At 47.1% G+C, this 8,939-nt stretch overlaps 1 long non-coding RNA gene across 1 annotated transcript; it reads left to right on the forward strand.

Annotated features, from left to right (window-relative positions):
• The first annotated feature begins 3,456 nt into the window (after nucleotides 1-3,456).
• On the forward strand, nucleotides 3,457-6,153 carry LOC119384990 (uncharacterized). The gene is made up of 3 exons (XR_005182028.1): nucleotides 3,457-3,506; nucleotides 5,480-5,542; nucleotides 5,941-6,153. It is a non-coding gene; the product is annotated as an uncharacterized LOC119384990 (long non-coding RNA).
• Nucleotides 6,154-8,939: the final 2,786 nt, after the last annotated feature.

Raw genomic sequence — 8,939 nt, forward strand, 5'->3', positions numbered from 1 at the left:
AGTCGGGGCAGAGCACCGTCCAGAAAGATGCCAGCGACCAGCAGCGCGAGGCGAGCGTCGGCGATACTGCTGACCGGCGACGCGTCTTCTTCACAGTTTATCATTAGCATTAATGCGAAAATATATTTTTATCCTCAAGTGTCGCTTCCCGTTACACTTTGAGACCGTTATTAATGTCACTGGGCAACATTCACTGTTCGTAACTCTATAGGGTTCAACCTTGTCCTCAATGACAACGAACACCCGGACAGCAACCGCTAGCAGCAGTGGACCGGGATGCGCCGGCAACCATACGCCGCCGCGCTGATATGGCGCGAGCGGTTGGCGAATGCGAGACCGCTGAGAACCGTCAGGGGAAAGGATAGTTAAGAAGAAAAGAAGAAAAATGGGATGCGCACGAAGCCTGTTTTTTGTAATCTCCATTAGTTTACATTAATGCGCGTACTGTTTTTTTATTATCGCTCTTCACTGCAGCGGCGTTGATTTTGTGCCCCTGCGAAACAGAAGTGGGTCTTTTTGGAGGCAGAAATAAAGAACATCCGGTGGAACAATGCGTCAGTACTTGGAACTCGGCGTGGCTTTTCTGGCCCGTGAGAAGCGAACCGCTGCACTCTGCAGCGAAATAAACATAGGGTTTGTAATTGTCGAATAAATCGAAGTTATGAAAGAAAGCTTCGTTGTTATGTACTATGATGCAATACTACTACTTTTTTCGAGTATATACTGATAGTGCGTTCCCTTCTGTTGTGTGCCGCTGACCTGATAGAAAGCTTACTCTTTCACTATTACTAATATACACTAGCTATATAGTGAATGAAGGAAGAAGATATTGAGGACTTAAATGCTTTTCTGGTCACGAAACATCTCCGTACACTGTAAACCACTTTACACCCTTTAGTAGGTTTCAAGCGAACCAAACATCCGTTTCCCTAACGAAAATTTGCAAAAAAAAAGGTTGTTTCCCTTTCCCAAGTATCCTTTAAGTGGTGATCCTCTAACTAAAACACCGTTTAGGAGTTAAGAGTGTTATTACTTATTGAATTACCAATGGCCCATAGCAGCTGGTCAGTAGACAACTGGGACACGCTGATTAAAAGGTCGTTGGATCTTTGGCGAGTTTAGATTGAGACATATGTCTCTTTTATGACTATCTACAACCATACCATAGTTTTACGCCTGTTCTCTTATTGTTCATTGTTCATTTATACGGAACAGGAATATCCCCAGAGGCACTGAACGGAGACTTAAGATACTGTGCCTATATATACCGGCTGGTCAGTGTAAGGCTGTGCAGGGCCAGCGCTCCGTCCATGGTGTATTTTAACATTCACTTTACTGTGTGTACGGTTTCGCACGTGCGCGCACCTTCTGTGCTTATACCTGAAAACACCCTTTTTCGAGGGTGTTACTTACAGACACGGCATATCCCCCTTAAGGGTGTAAACCTGTTTACTGTGTAATGCTCTGCGAAGTGCCTGCTATGTCGCGCAGCTGCTGTGCGGAGGGGCTAGGGGCGCACTGCGGGTAAAGCTTTAGCTATGGGCATTGATGAGAGCTTCGCTGCGTAGCGAGACCAGGAGGCCCGAAAATCCGGTGGCATCGGCGTTCAGTTTTCCTCGTTTGTCTAAGTTTGTGCGAGTTACGGCTCTAAGAAATATGTGCGAGAACACGGATGGTCTACGTGATGGACGATACCGAAGAATTGATGTGTATCGCTTTGTCGCTCCAGCTACAGAGGCACCACCGGAAAGGTGTGGTTTAGTTTGCCGAGAGAGAATCCGCTTGGGCCCGCGGCTCGCCGCTGGCTGCTCCCATGTCGGAATCGGGAGGCCATGCCTCTCCACTCTTTCACGGGCCCTCTGGACGGTCGTTGACTGGATCTTGAATGCGGTACTTGAGATGGCCTGTTCCCAGTCCTGTTCGCTGGTGTGTGACGTATCCCGTAACGCAAGACACTGCCAGATAATATGTGCTACAGCTCTAAACGCCTCCCCAATATCCGGGCACTGTGGATCGATATATCTTCTCATACAACTTAGGAAACCTCGCGAGGGCTATGACCTCGTCTGAAGCACCCTAAGCGTAATCGCTTGAGACCTACATAGTTTTGCGTGTGAAGGCGGGAGGCGCCTGCGTCCCTGTCTATAGTGGGGGCCGATCTCGCGAAAGGTTAAGACGTAAAGCTTCTTAACTCGTTTTAAGTTATAAAACCTTTTATCTCTCTGCGCTAAGTAGGAGAAGCATACAATGCTTCTAAGTTTCCTATCTTTCTGGAATTTGATCCGTCAGGAGACATGTCCGACACCAGCGGCAGCTCAAGGGCTCGAAGGGGACACCTGCCAGCAGGGAAAAACTGCTGGAACGCACTTTGTTGCCGCTGGAACGCCGGGATTATGTCAAATCTTTGGTCTTTGGCGCGGTCTTAAATTCAAAAGAATGGGTCGTAAAGGGTGCAGAACACCACAGCTGTCACAGACCATTGTAAACTTTAAGATTGCGTAGGCACGGATTATTCTGTGCTAACAATACAAGCCATTTAGTCAATTCTTCAGTGATATCAAAACGTTCAAGATTCTCAGAGAGTGTAAGCGGCTTTAGGGACTTCAGAAAGCAATCTTGGTAGACGAAAACAAGTTTCCATCCATAGTGTGGCGGCAGTTTCTACATGATAGGGTTAATAGGAGAAATATGCCAGAGTGCTTCGCCCAGCAGTGACCGTGGTTCAGCTGAATGATCATGAGGATTATTACTGAACATTTCACGCAGGGATGTTAGAACAGAGGTTTACGACAGCAGCAGTGCATGTATGTACGTATGAATACTCTACAAAAGAGCGTTGGGTCACCGTTGAGGACGACAGCTGTTGGTTTAACAGCATGCGCGGATCGTAAAAGCAGATCCTATTAACGGAGATCAACTACAGTGGCAGTATTCTCTTTTGAGAGGTCCGAAATGCCATTTAACTATGCTATGTCAATACTAGGAGAAATAATTAGCAGTTTATCTATCTGCTAGACAGACCAGAAAAATGCAGGGCTATTAATTTTGGTAGAGTTCGTTTCCTATGCTTCCAGGTATAAGCAACGTAATGTCATCTGATTCATTTTAAAATATATTGCATAGATTTTCGCAAGATGATGTTTGCTACGGATTTATCAATATAGAACACATTTATTACCGATGCGTCATGTATAGGACTAGGCCCATTCTAGTTTATTCTTGGTATAATCTAGAGTGGTATCGCGCAAGTAAAACCTTCTGAATGTCATTGCTGCTTCAATGTCGCGCTCATTAACCCGGACATTGGATGTACGCCATTTCACATTTCGCATTATTCAAGAGTGACATTTAATTTGCATTGATTAATTGCGTTTTGGTTCGTTCACTAACGATCATAACGGGTGAACTACACGGGTTCTCCTTGTATAAAATGCGCTTGTGAAGTGATTTTCCATCATAGCAGATTGCCCAGGATTATACGGACTTCTACGCCAGATTTCCAAACGGTAAGCCTACATTTACAATGGGGGTATTCGCTGAGTGCGCTTACTTTGTGCGGTAATATATAGGCTTGGTTGAGAACGCGTCAGAGCTATAGAAGAGGTCACGACCAAAAAGAAAGAACACTGAAATGTAATGGTTAGTTAATTTCGCTTTCACAATGCTGTTTACAGTTCTTAAAATTTTAAACTGTGGCTTTTCAGAATAGCCTTATTTCGATGCAATCATGTTTTGTGTTTTTCAGATATCTATAATACTTCTCCGAAAGCTCACCTCATGAATGGCGATTATTTCAATGGTGATTGCACACAAATGCAGAATTGTACTCGCTCTCACTAAAAGGCATTTATTTTTAAAGTTCCTGTTAAAGCATAGTTATAAAGCCCTTCCGTACTTGCGTATAGTGTAGAGTGGCCCAAATGAATCTTAAAAATGAAAATTGACGTTATTTATGAGGGAATTTCAGTATTGGTGCTTGCTGTTGAGTATTGCAATTTCTGTAATTTTTACCAAATATTCTCTTGCTGAACTGTAGTTAACAAAGCCATACAGTATATCTGCAATGACTACACACAACTATGCGTGTCACCGTTCGTGTGTCAAATTTTTAGAATACTGCCTTTTTTTACAGCGAAAGCTGTTATGAGATCATCTCAACGGCCGTTTTTGGCGCCGTAGTTGTCCGCCGCCGCCGCCGGTGTCCGTAACCACTATCACACGAAATAAGAAAAAAAAGGAAATAAGTAAAGATTTCCAGGATGGAACGAAGTTCGAACCTGGGCCCTCTGCATGGGAGCCCAGTGTTCTACCCCAGGGCCATATCGGTGCTTGAAACTGCATTGCAAGAAGACCCTATACAGGTTTTATCTCGGGAGTCCGCCGCGGTGATATAGCGGTTACGGTGCTCGGCTGCTGACCCGAAGGTCGCGGGTTCGATCCCGGCCGCGGCGGTCGCATTTCGATGGAGGCGAAATGGTAGAGGCCCGTGTACTTAGATTTAGGTGCACGTTAAAGAACACCAGATGGTCGAAATTTCCGGAGCCCTCCACTACGGCGTCTCTCATAATCATATCGTGGTTTTGGGACGTAAAACCCCAGATATTATTATTATTATTATTAGGTTTTATCTCGAGAAGGAACCACATTAACATATGTAATGTAGTGTGGTAGAAGAGTAAAATAAGAACCAGGCGTCACAGAAACGCGAATTCTGTAACCGGGAGTCACACAATGCAAAGTGCGCAACGATTCTGTTGTTGAATGCTTCCAACCCATTCCAAAGCCTCTACAATAATTCTTCATCGTCATCAGCCGCAGCGTCAAGTGTTTAGCGAGTACCACGGTTCTCCGCAGAATCACGAAACATTGCATATGGGCTGCTACCCCTACTTCACAAAAATTTTGATTTGTAGCGTAGTGGGTTCCTGGTAACTGCACTTCTAGTGGTTGCCAAAGAAGCCCATAAGGCTCCCATGATCCATTTCCTCAGGCTCTCAATAAAGTTAATTCCTTCTCTCTCTCGATCTCTGTTTCTCCGGTTAACGTATGTTGTAAAGCGTGGTGGGACAGTTAAATAACGACCGGGCGTCACGCAATATGAATTACGTAACTAGTGCGTCGTTTAAAGCTTCCAACCCATTACAAAGGGCTCCGCCATAATTTTTCATCGTCATCAACCACCGCAATAACAAAGTGCACATAATGACTTACAGATGGTACTTCGCTTCTCCGCAGAATAACGAATAATGTCGCGGTGGGTGCTTCCCAACTTCCCAAAAAATATTATTTGTGGCGTAGTGGGTACGGTGCTAATGTACTTGTATTAGTAGCCAGAAGAGAGTTTATAACGGGCTCTAGAAATGCCTCTCTTCCAGCTTTCGCTGTGACTGTGGTGCGCTTTCCGCGCAGGCCTGGCGTTTTTTTCTGTTTTTTTAACTGTTCAATAATGATATTACTGTGCGCCATATGGCTGCTGCAGGAGAATACATCATGAAAGCCCTCCTAGGAAAAAGACTTGCTGTGACCCTCGCTGCCATGATAGGTAAGTTATTCTGCGTATCTTATTGATCGCCAATGTTAGCCTCATTGGGTAGCTAAGAACTACGCCGATCTTAAATGAAAGTCTTGTGATGCAACACCATCCGCCTAATCCATATATATTATTGAACCGCATTCGCCAATAATTACGATTCTGTAGCCATAGGCGAAATTGTCAAGCGTGGTCTAGTTCAATATTCTAAGCACAATCTTCAGGCATTGAGCCACGAGAACGAAAAGAGGCTGCAGCACAAAACGGAGCAGCTCTGAAATAAGCCCTCTAAAATATGTTGCTACGAGACGCCTTTGGCGGGATTACGTTTCTTTTGTGAGCTCGCTGTAACGGACCACGTGAGCAGAGTTCAAACTAAAGCGTCTATTAAAACTTGTTGTTCCTCACAGCGGCCATGATTTTGGGCCCCACCGAAATTGAGGGGAGCGCTCTAGCGAGGAGGGTCTTGGGGAGGAACGAAGACGAGCCCACTCAATAATTCTCCAGCACATTGCACTTCACCTCGCCGCTGAGCGACAACAAGGGGTTCATCCTGCAATGCAATGTGAATATAACTGTCAAATAAACACGTTTTTCAAGCAGCGTTGTCTTCGCGAGCAGCGTTGCCTAAAAAGACGCACCTAAAAAGAAATAACTGAGCTAGTAATGCACTCACTCCTGTTATTTTCCTCTGACGTGCAAGCAGGCTTCCTCTCTTGTTCTTGTTAAAAACCGCAAGCGCAACATTTTCGAAGGCATCTGCTTCGCTGACATTACTCGAGTGCATTGCATTTTCGTGACGGGCGTGTAAGCGTCCGTCCCGGACAGGCCTTTCATCAACGGACTGTCAGTGCACGCGTAATTTCTACCGCAGGAGCGTTAATGTGTACTTTGGTACACAAGAATAGCACAGTGCATTTGGTAAAGAAACCTGAATTATCTAACGCGTCTTACCTGTAACATTCCTTAGCTCAGATAATGTGATTTCCTCCTAATCAATTATTTGCCTGCAGTTTACAGTCACAATGTAAGCGGTCAATTTTACCTAGTCCCTCCTTTTACAAATACAGCGCGGTGAGCGGCCGTGCGACATCGCCGACTGCATGGCCACCACTTAATGGACACCTCGAAGCCCGTCGCGTTCTCCAGCGCCTGGCCGCTACCGGCCTCCCATCGGGGACAGCAGTACAGCGGCCCTAACCGGGGCCAGTGGAGGTGCGATGGAGGTGCGGTTGCTGTACGACGAACTACAAGATGTGCCTACGCCGGCGGTGACAACGCCGAGACGAACTTTTAAGAACACGACGCAAACGAGACTGAGCCCTGACGACGAAACCTCGGGGCCTGCAGAACACCTGCCAACGCGACGTAAAAGCAGCGGGATAAGCTGTGACCCGACGCCGCGATTAAACCTCAACGCAAGACGACGAACTAGCGACGTCGACGTACTATTCGACGGCCATAACGCCACCGCTATTGTCGACACTGGAGCCGACTATTCCTTCATCAGTGGACCGCTCACCACAAAGTTGAAGAAAGTTAGGTCTTCTTGGCAAGGCCCTGAAATCCCAATCGCTGGAAACCATATAATAACGCCGACTGTAGTCTGCACTGCAAGTGTCTTCATCAGTAACCGGACCTTTCCTGCGAGCTTTGCAACCTTACTACATTGCTCCAGGTATATGATACTTGGGATGGACTTCCTGAGTCACCATATCGCCGTCATCGATCTGTCTGAGTCAATAACACTAACCTCAAAAAAAGCGTTGCCACCGGACACGACGTCTGGAAACGCCGCATTGAATGTGATGGAAGAACACGTCACCATTCCGCCTCTCTCCAGCGTTATTTCCTTCGGGACTGAAGAACCCGCAGAACATCGAGGCGTCATCGAGGGTGGTCAGCACCTGCTTCTGGACCGTCATATATGCGTCGCAGACTTCGGCCCCGAATATAGGCACCTGAAAATTGTTACAGCTGTCTCCTACATCGACGAAAGCGTGGACGCCAGAAATGCTTTAGCCCTCTTTGATGCTACCGAACCTGCTTCAACGGATCGCTGTCCCCAACCAGATTTCGACATGAACCCGAGCATCCCGAAGCCAAAGTAAGACTTGTTTAAAGCCCTGCTTCTGCAATTTAAGGACAGCTTCTCGTCGTCGTCAAGAATTCGACAAATCCCAGTCGCGAAACATCGCATCTTAACAGAAAAAATTGCCCGACCAATCATCAGATCCCGTACCGACTTTAGATGCGAGTACGCGAGGCCATTAAGAAACAGGTCAACAAAATGCAATGCGACGACATCATCCAGCCGTCCAATAGTCCGTGCGCGTCACATGTCCTGTTAGTGAGGAGGAAGGATCGAACCCTGCGTTTCTCCGTGGACTATCGTCGCCTGAACAACGTCACAAAGAAGGACGTCTACCTTCTCGGACGAATAGAGGACGCCCTACATAGATGATCGACTCCACAACACGAAGTACTTTTTATCGATGGGCCTCAAGACCCGCAACTTGCAAATAGAAGTCGATGAGAAAGACCGAGAAAAGACTGCCTTTATTACACCAGACAGCCTGTTCGCATTCAGGGCCTTTGCTCCTTGTGCAGAAGATTCTAGCCGGTCCCTATCAAAGGCAGAAAGCAACTGTTGCGCAACACAAACGCAGTGCCTGGACATCATCTGCGCTACATCGAAGTTTCGCCCCTAGCTCTACGGCCAGCGCTTAACAGTTGAGAACAACCACCGCGCCTTCTGTTGGCTAGCTAACTTGAAGGGCCCTTCAGGTCGCGTAGCACTATGGGTCCTATGACTTCAAGGATTGGTCATTACCGTCGTTTACAACTCCGGAAGAAAACACTTCGACGCTGACTGCCTGTATCGCGCCCTGAGGTATTCAAGCGAGGACTGGCGTTTTTTTCGTGCGAAACGGCATTCTCCTAAAGAAGATCTTCTCGGCACTTCGAACGAACTGCCTTCTCCTGGTGCCTTCAGCATTCAGACCAGAAGTCCTCCAGGCCCTGCACGATTACTCGACGGCTGCACAACACAGTGTTTCCCGCACCCTCGCAAAAATACAGGAAGAGTACTACTCGCCGCGCCTTGAAACCGACATCGCTCGCTACGAAAGGACATGCCGAGACTGCCAGCGACGCAAGACACCGCCGACAAGACCAGCAGGCTTTCTTCATCTGATCAAGCCACCTCGCTGACCGTTTCATCAAATTGGTATGGATCTACTGCAGCCGTTTTCTACGTCTGTTTGCGGAAATAAGTGGATCGTCGTCGCTTCCGACTACTTCACCCACTACGCCAAAACAAGGCCTTACTTAGAGGCAGTGCCACCGAGGTGGCGACGTTCTTCGATGAAGACATCGTCCTGCGTCATGGCGCCATAGAGGTCCTCAT

This window comes from Rhipicephalus sanguineus, chromosome 3 (assembly GCF_013339695.2).
Source record: "Rhipicephalus sanguineus isolate Rsan-2018 chromosome 3, BIME_Rsan_1.4, whole genome shotgun sequence".
In the NCBI taxonomy this organism is placed as follows: domain Eukaryota; kingdom Metazoa; phylum Arthropoda; class Arachnida; order Ixodida; family Ixodidae; genus Rhipicephalus; species Rhipicephalus sanguineus.